General features: G+C 41.3%; 1 pseudogene across 4 annotated transcripts; it reads left to right on the forward strand.

Moving 5' to 3' along the window:
• The first annotated feature begins 1,243 nt into the window (after positions 1 to 1,243).
• On the forward strand, positions 1,244 to 16,186 carry LOC149839504 (putative L-cysteine desulfhydrase 1 pseudogene; annotated as a pseudogene). Of its 4 annotated transcripts, none has more exons than XR_016431495.1 (2): positions 1,244 to 2,810; positions 15,852 to 16,186. The product of XR_016431495.1 is annotated as a putative L-cysteine desulfhydrase 1 pseudogene, transcript variant X2 (transcript). The 4 variants fall into 4 exon arrangements; XR_016431497.1 differs by having other exon boundaries at positions 15,911 to 16,186; XR_016431494.1 differs by having other exon boundaries at positions 15,946 to 16,186.
• The last annotated feature ends 747 nt before the right edge of the window (positions 16,187 to 16,933 follow it).

Raw genomic sequence — 16,933 nt, forward strand, 5'->3', positions numbered from 1 at the left:
TTCTTTCAACAAACAAGGCCGCAAAATTCTGCTCTATGAAGAGATAGTGATTCATCACCCTATTTGAAGGCCTATAATTTTCACAATTTTTTGTATAATAGTCTTATCTATTACCTTTCAACTGAAATCATTTTTGCTGCAAAACTTCTTGCCAAACTGGTTTTTTTGTCAACTCATATCTATGCATTGTTTCTCTTTTCTCCCTCTGTAAGGGTACACTCTCAGGGACTCAACTTTGATCTAACAAATCCGATGAAGATTCATTATGCTATGTATTTTATTAACCTCATGGACTAAGAAAGATCTGCAAACACCCACTGAAATGGCCAACCATCGAGAGATAATACAGTGGTCTAGGGAATCAATTCCTACTCTGTAGAGTCGTGGATGTACTAACCTAAGTATTATCAAATAATCCTCGTTTCTTACACCAAAAATGGAGAATTGGGAAGACGTCTCACTCTCTAAATTAATCATTTATTTCCTCAATTGTGTGTACTGCCTACCCTCTCTAAGGTAGACACTCATTTGTACGGGAACTTAGTATTGATTAATTAAACTAATAAGTCCACTCGAGTGCCTTAATTACGAAGGAACTTCAACCCATGCCTCCCGCAGGAAGCTCTAACAACAACATAAGAAAAATATCAACCTATTCAAACCAAGGCCTTAGTAACATATTCTCATTTTAGGATACCCTCGAGCCAGACTCACGGTAACATACTCCCCTCGGGAGTACCTTTGAGCCATACCTCCCTTGAGATTTAAGCGTGTATGAGTATGGGAGAGAGAGAGAGAGAGCTCAAAAACGGTGGGCGAGAGGGAGATGAGAGGCCTTAGTGGAAAAGACTAACGATGGAGACATGGCGGGCAGGGTATGACACAATATTTATATAATTAATATGTATTATATATTTTATATTATATAAAGTACAAATATAAGTCGAGCTTGATCGGTAGGCTCGATAAAGTTCGGATCCTTTGTTCGGCTCGGTTCATTTACGAGATGAGCCGAGCCCGAGCCCGAGCCCGAGCCGTGCGGGTTAAATTCCCCTCAAAGACGTCCTTAGCCTTTAGTTTTTTAGTTCAAACTTACCCCTCCCATCCAAGACGTCCTTAGCGCCCCCCTCCCCTCCTTTACGAGGGATGTACTTTTCCTCTTAAGCATCCTTCCCAAGATAAAGGAACGCCCCCTGAGGGTATTTAAGTATTTCTCCAAAAGACGGTCCCCTCATCTTCTTTCTTCCTCTTCTGCCGCTGCTTCTTTGCAGCTATTGTTTCCCTCCGTCTGATACCCCAAAACCCTGATTTTCACCCTTGTCTTCTACTGTGAGAGGCCCTACTAAGCGCTAATTTCATGGTGTCGCTCCCTTTCTTCTTGTTCTTCTACGACTATTACTACTACCAGCGGTATTTGGAAAGAGGAAGGGACGACAGAAAACCCTAACTCTAATTCTGGAATCCCTTCATGGAGGAACCCCAAGAGAACGGCTTCAACAACCACTACGTCTCGAAGAAGCCTAAGCTCTCCTACCAAAGGCAGAACCTTTCCGACCTAATCCGCCGAGAATTCGCCCACCACGACCCCGACGTCGCCCGCGTGAACAATGGCAGCTTCGGAAGTTGCCCGGCTTCGATCCTCGCTGCGCAACTGCGGTGGCAGAACGAGTTCCTCAGGCAGCCCGACCGCTTCTACTTCGGGCCGCTCCAGGCCGGCCTCCGCCGTTCCCGCGAAGCCATCGCGGCTGTCGTCAATGCCGCCGACCCCGATGAGATCTCCCTAGTCGACAACGCCACCACCGCCACGGCCATCGTGCTGCAGCACCTCGCCTGGTCCTTCACCGAGGGCAAGTACCTCAAGGGAGACTCTGTCATCTTGCTACATTACGCATACGGTTCCGTGAAGAAGTCCATCCATGCCTACTGCGCCCGGGCTGGCGCCGCGATCATCGAGGTTCAGATGCCGTTTCCGTTGAGCTCGGATGAAGAGATCATCTGTGAGTTCAGGAAAGCACTGGAGAAGGGGAAATCCGGTGGTCGGAAAGTTAGGTTGGCGGTCATTGATCACATCACGTCGATGCCCACCGTCGTGATTCCGGTGAAGGAATTGACGAAGATTTGTAGGGAAGAAGGAGTTGATCGGGTCTTCGTTGATGGCGCCCACTCTATAGGAAATATAGACATCGACCTTCAATCAATTGGGGCAGATTTCTACGCTAGCAATCTGCACAAGTGGTTCTTCTGCCCACCATCAGTTGCGTTCTTGTACTGTAAGGGGTCTGCATCGGATGACATTCACCATCCTGTGGTCTCTCATGAGTATGGGAATGGGTTGGCTATAGAGAGTGCTTGGATTGGTACTAGGGATTACAGTTCCCAGCTTGTTGTTCCCTTCATTTTTGAATTCTTAGAGAATTTTGAAGGTGGGATTGAAGGGATTAAGAAACGGAACCACGAGAAAGTTGTTGAGATGGGAAAGATGTTGGTGAAGGCATGGGGAACGGACCTTGGTACCCCTCCGGAGATGAGCTCGAGCATGATCATGGTGGGCTTGCCTGCTAGTTTAAATATCCGGAGTGATGGGGATGCAATGAAATTGAGAACCCATTTGAGAGTGAATTTTGGTGTAGAAGTTCCAATTTACTGTGTCAAAGGTTTGGAAGGCAAAGGCATTGAGAATCGTCTTAGTGGATATGGTAGGATCTCGCATCAAGTTTATAATACCATTTCTGACTACCATAAGCTGAGAGATGCGATTACTAAGCTTGTGGAAGATTCAATTACTTGCGAGAAGCTGGCGGCTAATTGAGGTATTATGTTCTTGATAACTCTCTTTAACTTCTGTGGCAGTTTGATGCACACATTGCATTTCCCCCTGATACAATTTTGAATTATTTGATATACATGATTGATTAACCGCTTATAACCTTTCTGATGTACATTTGCGTTTGGTAAAATCTTGAATAAGATTGAGCCTTTCCAACTTTGTGTTGATGCACCAGTGTAACGCCGCAAAATTTTAAACTTGTAAATCTTTGAAAATACGCAGAAAACAAAACGGTTTTTTAGAGTTTTTATTTTTAAAGAATCAGCGAAAATGATTTATTTTGAAAACAAAACAGGTTGACAACTTTGGGCACAATAGCACAAAAATCCTTGGTCAAAACTACTATCAAAAGCATTTTTCATAAGACAATTAGTGAGATCAAAATATATTCATTAGTAACTATCATTTGTACAAAAGTTTGGGGATTCTCCCTGAGACAAAAACTCCAACAAGGAACCAGGACTCAAAAACTGCGAGCCGGAGAGTGAGGCATCAAGTCATCTCGCATCGCATCATCGTCGTCAAGTAGACTGCCTAATCGTCACCTGCCCATAAAATGGGTTAGTTGACAAAAACTGGTAGGTACGCAAGACAATAAGGAACTGAAATAACCACATGATAAGCAATTTAAGACAAATTACAGCTATGAAAGCAAGAACAACTAGTTATGCAGAAAATGATTTATATTAGCACAATTAATTGATATCACAAGTAGAGATGAACTAACATGGATAATTGATTTTCACATGCAAAGAGTAACTAACTACCACAATTAAACATAATCAAGTCGTACATCTCATAAGTGATAAAAAATGTGAACAAAATATTTATTGTTTTAATATTAGCTGGCCTGTGGGTACGTACAGACGTGAAACATAGAAACAACCGAAACCGATCCAGGAGTTTATTATGCCATGTGTTTTAGATAACCCAGATGGCTGACTGAGTCCTCTCCCCAAGAGGACGGTCAGTGACCAAGAGAAAATTCCTCGAAGGCATTCTTGGCCACGGATGCATCCTACTTCTGCAGAAGTCCTTGGGAGCTACCATCTAGGATAATTACGGTAGTTCCTTTTTCCTAACTTTGATAATTGGGAAAACCGAGTTATTTACCCATGGGGTGGTCGTTAATGACCTGTCCATCAGAGTTTTTTACCATTCATCATCTCTTTTGATGAATTGTAGGAGGCGAATAGGCATGACGGGGTTTTTTAACCGCCATCCCATTCTACATGCTCTGATATGTTAGACCCACTCGAGCATCTTGCCTGCGAAGGCAAATTGTAACCATACTGTATGTGTTTCATCAAGTGTGTCCCGCACGTTCAAGGTTCCCTACGACCTCTCATCCTACTCATCGTAGAATCATTCGTCTAAGTGGACGATTACGATGATAGGGGTATGAGTTTCTCAAGGGGAACCCAACACAGTGTTTTGCAAGATCATAATGTACAAGTAATTTTTAGCATGCTTAACATATTGCGAAATAAAAAGCATCAGGCAAGTTTTAGGATCGTCCTGGATCCAACAAAACACTCTCGAGTGCATCGACTCGGAGTAGAGCAAGGAGCTAGGGTGCTCCAGCTTTGCTTTGCACATCTGCGCTCTCGAGAAGCCGAAGCCTCACACGTGAACCCTTTTCTCGATACTAAAGCACTTGTACCCAACTTCGCATCTTTCTTGAAAAGAGCAAAGTTGATAGGTGCTCCTGCGTACCCTGCGAGGCAATGCACGGAAGGAGCCACAAGGGCACGACCACGTATTGCATGCGGCGACAAGGAACGGGAAAACAACGAAAAGCATAAGTGCGAAAACAAAGCCTATGCACATCAAGCATGGCAGCAACAGAAAACGCAAAAACAGGAAAGTAACGAACAGGAATATAAAGACAAAAATTTAAATACAGGAAAAGTAAAGATGGGAATTTAAATGCAGAAAGGAGCCTGTGCACGTAAAAGCACAACGACGACAAAAAACGTAAATACAAGAAAGTAAAAGGACAAGGATCGCGAAACCACGTCTTTGAGTTAAAAGCGTACGTATATAGATATACATATACATATATACTTATCCTTTTTCATTTTCAGATTTTTAGTCCATATTGTGTTATTTTAGTCCTTTATCGTCCTTTAAGCAACTTTTCCCTACCTTGGGAGGTTGTGGTTCTACGTACGTATGCCAGCGTAAGTAATGATGGTCTTGGGCTGCGGGGCACGAGAGGACTCCGTTGCGCAAGCTGCAAAAAGTACACATGTTAGTATATTAACCATGAAAAGAAAATGAAAAAGGGGCAGGGCAACGCCCGATGTTTGCCCTGTTGAAAATAAACAGGGGCAGGGGGCGAATCCCTCTGCCTGAAACCCAAAGGCAGCAGGGGGCCTCGCCCCTGCCCGCCGAAGGGACAACAGAGGCAGGGGCGAGGCCCTTGCCTGATTTTCGGCAGGGGCCTTGCCCCTGCCGATCTGACCATGAGAATTTCGCCCTTGCCTGACATAATAATACAAAGAGGTAGGGGCGAAGCCCTTGCCTGCTGGAAGTCTGAAATGGCAGGGGTTTCACCCCTGCCTAACATGAAACAAAAGGGGGTAGGGGCGAGGCCTCCTTCCGGAAACCCAAAGGCAGCAAGGGGTCTCGCCCCTGCCTGCCAAAAGTAACAGAGACAGGGGTCTCGCCCCTACCTGCTGTCGGAAAAGTGGAGGTGGCAAGGACGTCGCCCCTGCCTGAAAAGGGAGCAGGGAGGGGCCTCTCTTGCTAGCAGAGGGAACATGGAGGGGCTCGACCCCTCCTTTGTTAAAAGAGGAAACAGAGAGGGTCTGAGCCCTCTTTTGCGAAAAGGGGGTGTAGGGAGGGGTTGAACCCCTCCCCTGCGAGCTTGACCCAGAGCGAGGGGGAGGGCAGCGACGCCCTCCCCTCTGTCGCAAACAGTGGGAGGAGAAGAAGAGGACGAAGAAGTCGAGGAAGACGAAGACAGTGAGTTGTGGAGAGGGAATACCTGAAGACCAGCGAAACGTGGCCGACGTCGGGGTTGTGGTGGTCGGAAACGCAGAACGAGAGGGGGAGGTTGGGTGCCCGATGGCAGCTATCGGGAAACACTGCAGAGAGAGAGAGAGAGAGAGAGAGAGAGAGAGAGAGAGAGAGAGAGAGAGAGAGAGAGAGAGAGAGAGAGAGTCGTCGGGGGCGGTGAGTCGCCGATGGCCTGCCAGAATCACTATAGAGAGGGGGAGGTCGGGTGGCAGGCGAGAGGCAAAAAGGGCAGAGGGTTTTAAATGAAACCCTCGCCCCCCCTTGCGTTGCCTTGCTCGAAACCCTAATGGGTTTTGGATTCGGATCCGACCTGGGTCCAAAGGTCTTTTTTTTTTACGTGGGTTTTACAACCAGATTCAGTTCAAGTTTATTGAGTTTACTTTGAAAGTTGGAACTTGAATTTTATCGAGTATCCCTTTTCATATTTCTAATTGTCTTTGTTCCATTATGAATGCTTTGGTTCTTGCTGTGTGCTAAAATAGTTCCTATTGATTCCTTTGTCATGAACCAGTTATGTTCTGCCTAGAGTCCTAGACTCATGAACAAACCCCTATTCTTCTGGGGAGCATACATAAGAAAAACATGGCTAAATTTATGAATTCTGGAGATGGTAATGCATTTGTGTAAGCCCCTAATTTTGAAAATAAGGGCCAGTAGGTTGGTCCATCATTTATTTCTTCTTTTGGATCATACTTGACGGAGAAACTTGGTGTGCACCTATGTTGTAAGTTCGTAATTTTTCAGTAAACTTCTGAATAAAAATATTAAGGTATTTTTACATAATTTCATTGTATTGAATTGGAATGTGAAACAAAGAGATTTCACAGAGCCAATTATACTTAGGACGTATATATATCCTCGGAGTTATATGCTCAAAACGTCCAAGGAGCCATATCGCGCTCATTTAGCAAAATGAGAGAATTCTGCAGAGAAAATCTGTTTTGTCTCGTCGAGACGAAAAGAATGGCGTACTCACTTTTTTTTCGCAAAAAATATCGATGAAACCTCGAAAATGTGTCGGCCTCACATAAATATCTCAGAAAAATATCTTGTGGGCCCCATATAAATATCTCATGAAAATATTTAGGTAAGCCTTGTAGAGGACATATATGTCATCATCCGAAAGGGATAGGAAAAAATCGAGGACATAATTATCCCTTGGGGTGGGGCCCACACCCAACTTCTATAAATAGGACCCCCTCCCCCTTTTAGAAAATCATCACTCTCTCTCTCCTCTCTCTAGTTTTGCTCTCTCTAGATTTTTACTCTCTCTAGAAGAGCTCTCTCTAGAAAAGAGCTCTATCTCTAGATTTTTCCGTGTTTCTTCTCATGGACGAGTTCTACACGAGACACTCTTCGTTGTAACCACACCAAACGTAAGGATGTGCCAACCATGACCTAGGAGTGCCTCTATGCTTGCGCTAAGCCACCTTTATTGGATTTTTGGTAGGTTTGCACGCCGTTCCCTATTTCAAGTTATATTTGTTAAAATGAGTGTCGTGTACGGTGAAATTTTCCTTCCCATACATCTTTCTAAAACAATATCGGGTCCTAGTCCTTGGTTCATGCCCTCTAGGTCATCGCAAGCTTGCTTTGGTGTTTACGCTCGTATCTTTGCGACTACTTCTCGATATTTATGGTAAATTACGTGCCATAATGTCCTAGTCCTTGGTTCACGTCCTCTAGGCCACCACAATCTTGCTTCGGTGTTCATGCACGTATGTTTGTGACTACACCAGGGTCTCTAGGCCATCATACACCTTTGAAAGGAACGACCACTTGGTTGTATCTTGACATCCAGAAAACAGAAATAACTCTGGCCTGCGAGTCGCTCTAAAATCTGATCGATGAATGACAACGGAAAATGATCTTTTCTTGTTGTATTGTTTAATCTCCTATAGTCAATGCAGACTCGCCACCCTGTAGTGGTTCGCATGGGGATGCTCTCTCCATCATCATTTGTAGTCACAGTGAGCCCCGATTTCTTGGGCACCACTTGGGTAGGACTCACCCATTGACTATCATAAATGGGATATATGATCCCAGCATCCAACCATTTTACCACTTCTGTTTTTACAACCTCCCGCATATTGGGATTTAACCTTCTCTGCATTTCTCTGGAAGGTTTAACACCCTCATTTATGATGATTCTGTGCATGCAGAAGGAAGGATCAATCCCTTTTAAATTTGCCACCGTCCACCCTATTGTCGTTTTATGCTCGTGTAGAACCTGAATCAACTGATTCTCCTGATCGTCTGTCAGGTCCGAAGCGATAATAACGGGAAGTGTCTGACCATCACCTAGAAAGGTATACTTGAGAGTGGCCAGTAAGGGCTTCAACTCAAGTATTGGTGGACACTCAATAGAGGGTTCGGCAGGTAACTCTGTCAATCCAGGGAGGGGCTCAAAGGTCTAGGCTGCTCTCCTCTCGCCTAGTGAGACCACCATCACAGTATCATTATCCCACTCATCTTCTGAACAAGAAACATCCTCCTCCTTATGAGGATGGTCTACTGACATCCATATAGGCTCTGCTTCAACCAGATCTTTGACCATATCAACCTGGAAATAAGAATCACTGCCTGTAGCTCCCATGGCGACATTGAAGATGTTTAATCACATCTTCTTGTTGCCAAAAGATACATCCATGGTTCCAGTGCGATAGTTAATGCACGCATTAGCTGTCGCCAAGAAGGGTCAACCCAAAATTATGGGTGTCTGCCGGATGTTATCTATACTTTTCATGTTAAAAATGGTGAAGTCAACGGGGAAAAAGAAGTCCTCTATCTTGACCAATACATCTTCAAGAATCCCTCGCGGGACCTTGACAGATCTATCTTCGAATTGTAAGGTCATAAGTGTAGACTTGATATCTTTAAGCCCAAATGTGTCATAAAAGAAACCCGACAAGATATTAACGCTTGCCCCAAGATCGAGCAATGCACGCTCGATAGTAATGTTTCCTATGACACATGAAATCATGGGCGCCTCTGGGTCGTTAAGTTTAGGTGGTGTCTGGTGCAAGAGCACTGAACTCACCTGCTTTGTCAAATATACTTGCTTGGGAGTACTGAACCTTGACTTCCTCTTTTGGGTGCAAAGTTCTTTAAGAAACTTTGCATAAGCTGGGACTTGTTGAATCGCATCAAGCAATGGGAGGTTTATGTTGACTTGCTTGAATAGTTCAAACATTTCATTCATCTTCACTCCTTGCTTGGGAAAAGAAATGAACTTCTCTAAGGCTCAGGGAAAAGGTGCTTTAGGGATGTAAGAAGGTGATGGTTCAGGCAATGTGCCTTGGCCACTTTCCTTGGGCTTGGTAGGAGGACTCGACTGCGCTTTGGGTGGTTCACTGGTTTCTTCAGTCGTCATCCTATGTGGGTGAAACTCCTTTCCACTCTGAAGGGTCATCACGACCTTGGCTTGCTCTTGATGATCTTCTATCAAATGCAAGCCATAGTGCATGGGTTGCTTACCCTTCGGGTTGACGATGGGCTGACTAGGTAGGTTCCCTTCACTGTGCCTGCTTAACGCCTCGACCAACTGTCTCATTTGAGTCTCTAGCTTGACTATTGACTGTGTATGGAAACTGAGGTTAGCCTTTATGTCAGAAAAGGCTTCCAAAAGTTTCTCCTGAAATGATTGGCTGAAAGTGGATTCCTGGGGAGAAGGTTGGCTATATTGGGGTGGAGCTTGGAAAAAATTTGGTCTTGGGTAACTTGACTGAAAGTTAGCCTGTCTACCCTGGGTCTGTGGAGGAAAGGTGGGTGGGCTTTGTGGATTCTTCCACGAAAAGTTTGGATGGTTTCGCCATCTTGGGTTATAAGTCTGCTCAAATGGGTTGTTTGCAGGCCTAGCGAAACCTTGCGCCAATTGAACTTGTTCCTGAACAAATTCAGGATACTGGGGCGCGACTGGACAATCCATGACATGGTGTGCCGGGCTAGCACACACCTGCTGTGCTGGGTTAGAGCACGAAAGTAACTTATCCAATTTCTGGGTCAGTGTATCCACTTTATGGTGCAGCTCTAGGGAGGCCCCTACCTCATATATCCCCCCCTTTTTTGGGTCTCGCAGATGTTTTATCAATCAGCGAGGCTGCAACATGATGCATTGAGTTTTCACTCAATGTTTCAAATAAAGCCCATCCTTCATCCTCGCTCTTTAACATAAACGTGCCGCTACAATACAAATCAATCGTTTGCCTATCTTTGTCAGACAGGCCATCATAAAAATATTGCACCAACTGTTACTTGGGCACTTGGTGTTGAGGGCACATCCTGAGTAGGTCTTTCAACCTATCCCAAGTCTCATGGAACTATTCTTCCTCTATTTGCAAAAAAGTTGGTTAAGGCTTTTCGATACTGATTCATCTTGCCAATGGGAAAGTATTTTTTCAGAAATTCTTTTTTTAATTGTTCCCATGTAGCAATGCGAACTGTGTCTAAAGACTTAAGCCAGTGTTTTGCTTTGTCTTTTAGGGAGAAGAGACACAGAGTTAACCTCAAACCGTCATCCCCAAGGTTGTGGATCTGCACAGTGGAGCATATCTCTAAAAATTCGTCGAGGTGACGATATGGGTTCTCGTTACTAAGGCTATAGAACGAAGGTAGCATATGTATCACATTGGTCTTAATCTCAAATTGGTTTGCTCCCACATCCGGTCTCGTGATGTAGGAAGCAGGGGTATAGACATTGGGAATAAAATATTCCCGAAGTGGACGAGTAAGCCTTTGATCTTCCTCCATGGGGATAGATCGTTTGGATTTCCTGACTAAGGACTCGGCGTCCTCGAATGGCAATACAAGCTCGGGCTCTTTTGACCTACGCCCTTGCATACACCTAACACAAGATCGGTTTAAGCAAACGTCCTAGATTTGGGTTTTCTACCTAATTAAGGTGCACTTGCGATCAAACCACGCAAACCACGAAGCAACAGTTATTTTGAAAAGTAATTAAAGCAAGTAAACAATCAAACAAATAACACACACTTACAATTTATGCAATTGATTTTTCAAAAATTAAACAAAGTGCAAGGTACCAATCAAGCACAAGTCATCACCTATGATAGGGTTCTCCTATTTGGGTGAGCTGTGCAAAAAAAGTAAACTCGGCACTATGGCTTTGCAAGTAGCGTGGATCGAATCCTAATTTGCAAAAACAAACTATCAATCCTAATTTAAGTGCGAGAATTTAAACTAACAATCCGAATTATTTTGCAAAAATTAAATCTAACAATTCTAATTAAGCGTAAACAAGTAAGAAGGCAATAAATGAATACTTGTTTTTTAATCGCCATTCCCCGGCAATGGCGCCAAAATTTGATATACCTTTTGAAAGTGTATTTTTAAAGGTTATTTTGATGAAAAGAGTTTACAATATTTTGGTATACATTAATGAAGAGAGTCCAATTTACAATATTGAAAAATTCAAAGTAGAACTTGATTTATTAACAAATGAACAACTTCAAAACTGTGAAAGTTGCTGTCAAAACTTTTGACAGCTTTCAGAATTTAACAGATTTAGTCTATCAAAACATATTCAAATTGAATGAAAATTTCACAGTAGAAATTAGATTCATTCATAAATCCAATCCATTTTACAGATTTGGATTTGGATTTCGGAAACTCCAGATAACCTAAAAACAAAAAACTAGAAAAAAATGCAGGAAATGAAAGTTGCAGAAAACAAAGATGCCGGAATATGCTGTCGAAAAATGCTCAGAACGGCCCGCCAATCGGACTTCGATCATGCTGATTTTTTGCATAGATCAACTAGACTCAAGCACGAATAAGATCCAATTTACGGATCGTAATTTTGATTCTGAAATCTCTAGATAACCTAAAAACAAAGTCTGACACAAATTGAAATTAAAACAGAAACTAAGAATTATGGATTTTTCCTCTTTGATTCATTAGATTGAATCAAAGCATGAATTAATCCAGACTCTAACAACTAATTTAATAACTAACTAATCTAATTACTGGAATTTAAATCTATACTATGAGAATGATTGATTTAAAGCTATAATTGAACGAAAGTCAATCAAGCATAGATCACTTCTCTTTTTTTTTATGTTTTTCACAAGAACAAAAAGGAAACTCAAATTAGATTTAGATCCATTGCTTGGATCTAAGCTAATCTAATCTAATTGTAATTAAGAAACAAAAATAAAATTGAAATTCAAAAGAACAACCAATAAGCTATTTCAATGAAGTCAATCGATCTCTTGAATTGCGCAAGAGGCTATTCAAGGAGATCAGTTGGTCTTCTTTGAATGGAAAATGCTCTAAATGAAAAATTACAGCAGACAAAGAAAATTCAGAAATAGAAAAATTGCAGAATGATCAATTGAGACAAAGAAAGCAAATAACAACTAAAGATGCAATACTTCACAAAGAAAGAAGGTAAGGAAAACTCACTAGATCGTTACCTCCAATGAGTTCGAGGAATGGGGATGAAGAAGAATGGGTTTCAACAATTTTGATGTGTCCAACACTCTTCCAAATTGACTCTCAAAGAGATCTCCATTGCTAGAATAGAAATAAGAAGAAGAAGAAGAAGAAAGGAGAGAGAAAGAAGAAGAGGAAAAGAGGAGGCAAAGGAAAATTTCTTTGGAATGAAAAGAGGAGGAGAAGAAGAGGCTAGCATGAAATGGGCTGAAGACCGTTTCACGCCATCCCTAAAGTGGATATTTATAGTGGTTTTGACCAAATTACAATTATGCCCTAATTTTTACAAAATTCCAAAACAAGGCTTAAAATGAAAATAATTTCTATGCGCCATTTTCAAAAAGAGTTTGGCTAAAACTTTGAAATAGATTTGGTTTAAAATGTTTGCTGAACACTTTAGAATTGGATCCAAGATCCAATTAAGGTGTTTTGGATTGGATCATGGTCCGAATTACCTTAGGATCTATGTCACATGGCTGCGGGTGCAGGGATTCGGCACTTCCAAAAAACCTGGGTGCGGGGGTGCAACAAGGGCAAAAATGTAATATATATATATATTAATTAAGCTTAATCGAGTTTCTTCATTAAGCTCTACTGGTCTGAGCCGAGTTTAATAGTTTAATCGAGCACTGTTGGATGCATATATGGTTTTAATTTTTTTGCTATTGAATCAGACAAATATCAGGATTTGATGGATATCTGATTACATGCAAAAGAACCAAATAAGATACGAACACCGGTCCAAACGGGGCGAGACCCCATTTTCCCCCTGGCCAGGACATATATGCTTGGTTTTCCATCCGACTCTTTTAGTTATTCTCTCTTAGCTACTTTAGAATGGTAACCAAGTTGGTCATCCCTGAAGAAAGGCTGTATTGTCCATGATCATTACATCCTGCCCCAAAATCTGGCAGCTCATTGGCTTTAGATATTTTGTATTAATTTTTGTAGTACGTAACCTCCAGCCCAGCGCATATCTCGAAGGAAATCAAAATCTGATTTAATATTTGTAGGCAGGTACAGTGGACTGCAATCTGTACTGACCAACCTGGGCATCATTACCCTTTTGCCTTCTTGAACCCTCTATTTTAACAGAACCATCTGTGCTCTCTTCAATTTTCAGGATACAGTATGGTTGTTCTTTGAAACCATCCAGATTTTCATGAAAAGTTAGGCTCTCATCAACTACCAGAGGTGTCAGATCTTCAGTAAAAGGTGAGAATGATGAAGAAAGCCACCAGGTGTAGTATCAATGCATTGCCTGATTCACTCCCCATCAAAGTTGCGGTGAGGACCAACATCCTGTCCAAGAGATTGAGGTATCTCTCCACTGCAATCCCCTCTGCAGATTTCGATGAGGATCATTTCCCTTCGACCATGAAGCAACTCAAGATACAGAAGAAGCTTGGCGAGTGGCACTCGCTTCTAGAAGGAACCAATCTCTTCACCGTTGTCAATCAATTCTTGTTGAACCAGGCACCTTCGCAGGTTGAGCCTGCGCTTGACCCAAATAAACAATTTAGAGAAGAGACTCCTTGGTAGTTGGCTACGGCATGTGGTTGCCGTAAAGAAAGTTGAAGAGTTGTGTATCGAAACTCGCCATGTTGACAAACCAGTTCCTAAGTTTTCTGGCTGTCATGCCCATTTCAGCGGGCCTCTTTTTTTTCAAGTCCAAAAGTTGGACATAAATGACCCTGGGTGCATTGACCACACCCAGGGTCGGGTTGACCGCACCGGGTGCCGCACTCGCACGCCCACCTGCATCGCATCGCGTCGACGCGGGTGCGGCACCTGGTTGGCCGAATCCGTGTGACATAGCTTAGGATCCGGTCCAGAACCGTAAAATGGCCGTAACTTCCTCGTTTTAACTCCGAATTCTGCAAGAGTCGAACCGTGATTTCTTTAACCCTAAAACATTATAAGCATGAAATGAAAACCAATAAAATACACTTAAATGCATGATTTATGTAATAAAATAAATGCCTATTCATGCATTATCAATCTATATTATATATAAATACATAAATGCGCACATACACACACACACACACATATATATATATATATATATATATATATATATATATATATATATATATATATATATATATATATATATATATATCCGCACCAGTGTGGTGTTATTTTTTATTGACGAGGAATCATAATTGTAGATTGTTAATTTGATTTATTGCATGAATTTATGCATGATGAATTGATGATATGATAATTGTTTTTATTTCATTAGTGTTAACTCAAAACTGTTAATATATATATATATATATATATATATATATATATATATATATATACACCCAAGTTCTTTTAAAGTGCTGCATTCGCACCCTCACCTATGTGACATAGATCCAGAATTCCAAAGTTTTATTTTCACAGAGTATATGTTTTCATGGGTCAAACAAAAAAAAGAAACTTTGAATAATTCCTTTTTTCTCTTGGCTTAATTAGCCACTAGAAAAAAAATCATTTTTTTAAATCTGCTATAAGAAACTAGAATTGAATGTGCGTTTTTATGATTTGGACTTATTTGCCATGAGGGAACCAAAATATCAGATGCATTGGTAATGAAATATTTGGTACATGAATTCATGATGAGATATCTAAGAAGATAGCTAGAAATTCCTATTTTGGTAGAACTGGACCCTTCTTTGCTGTTTCCTGAAAATCTTCCCATGAAACAGTTTTTCCCATCTGTACTGCCAGTTTCTCCGTCTATGGAGACAGAAATCTTTTCTAGGTATGTCATGTATAAAAGATGTAGCTTCCCAAAATATTTTTCCACCCATTTCCCATGCTTTTCTCATGTGCAAAACAAACATTGTAAAATTTCTAGTGGGGTCACATTTCCTGTGAATTTTTCTGTAGGAACCATTGTTCTCTGAAATGAAAAGTTCACACTTCCAAATGTGCAGTGTTATTTCTTGCAAAGCATCAACTCACAATTGTGTCCAAGCAAAGTTCAAGACTTTGAGAATTATAAATTATAAACTGCTATTTACATGATTTTACTTTAAGTGTTTGATTGCTTGTATTTTCGACTCCTGATCAATGATTCAGACTCCCTACTCTAATTGTTGAAAATGTCATTGTCAATGCGAAATTGCCAACTTACCAATAGGTCATCAGGGAGGCTTTGAGTTGGTGTCCAGAGTGCCATCATGTGAAATAATCTTATCATTGAGTGCTCTGGCTGCTTGCATGGCCATTCCTGTAGTGAAGCTTTCTGATAAACACAGTGCCTTGAATTTGTTATCCAATTTTTGTTTTCTCCAGTATTAATTATGAGAAATTGCATTAATCAACAATCCACAGAAGTCTCTCTCATTACTTTTTAGCAGTAAGGACCCTTGGAAAGCTTAATTTCCAGTGGTTTGCATCAGGCTTTAATCTGTTGGCATAACAATTGATGCATATTGCAATGGCTGATATACAAGGGGACGTTTTACTTATTCCATTGGAAGTGCCCTTTGATTCTGAGATTTGAATGATCGTATGACCCTGAGTGCTCCATTGTTTTTTTTTTCGCAAGTAGTTCATTGAAGATTAATTATTGATCCATTGTGATGGTCTGGTGCTAAAAATGCCTAGTTTCCTACCACTGTGGGGTGCACTTTCTTGTGCAGATTGTTGGCTACAAAGCTGAAATATTACCAAGGATCCTGTAAAGAAGGTTCTTGTTTCTCAAATCCGAAGAGGTATCTTGTCTTTGAACCACCTTTAGCCAGCGAAGATGGCTTCTCTCTATAATGCTTTGGAGGCTAAATTTATCGTTAAATACAACAGAGAGATTGTATGTAATCTTACTAGAACAATGTGACCCTGCAAATAAATGAATTGACGCCCGCTTAAGGATGCTTCTTTCAACATGATTTGTCTTCTTGGTCGCCTAGGATTTTGGACTCGTGTTGTCCTTTCCCATGAACTTTCGACAGTAGACTTTTTTTTTCTTTCTTTTTATCCTGATGATCAGTCTGATGGATTAAGGCCCCCTTCCTTTCCACTAGACAAGCCTACGGATTAGCGATGACCTAAATCCATCGCTAATCCGTCGCTAAACAACTTAGCGGCGGATTAGCGACGAATATCTTTCATCGTGAAGTTTTTGACGCTAACTTGCAACAGAATATATCTGTCGCCCATTTCGTCGCTAAGTAGCGACATACTATATCTGGTGCCATTTTCGTCGCTAAGTTGCGACGGAATAACGAATGCCAACATCCGTCGCAAGGCTGTTGTTACTATACGACGACTTTGGTTTGGTGACGGATTTATAGTTGTTGCTAATCCGTTGCTACATTCAACGCTAGTATTAATTAGTGGCGGATATATCCGTCGCAAACAAGGGAAAAAATTTAAAAAAAATATTTCAAATTAAATATCGAGAAAAAATTTCTCGTGATACAATTTATATTTTTTGTGAATAAAAAATAAAGTATACATCAAAATACATATAAAAGAAAACAAAAACAATTAATCAATCCACTTTAAAATTCGCAAATTCTAATTATTTACAATTCAACATTTACATTTTTGAAACAAAAAGAAAGTAGAACAAATTCAACACATGAATCTAATTATCGCCAAGATTTTGTGCGTTCTCTTGTTCATTGT

Source organism: Nuphar pumila, chromosome 4, assembly GCF_984573655.1.
Source record: "Nuphar pumila chromosome 4, dmNupPumi1.hap1.1, whole genome shotgun sequence".
NCBI lineage: Eukaryota > Viridiplantae > Streptophyta > Magnoliopsida > Nymphaeales > Nymphaeaceae > Nuphar > Nuphar pumila.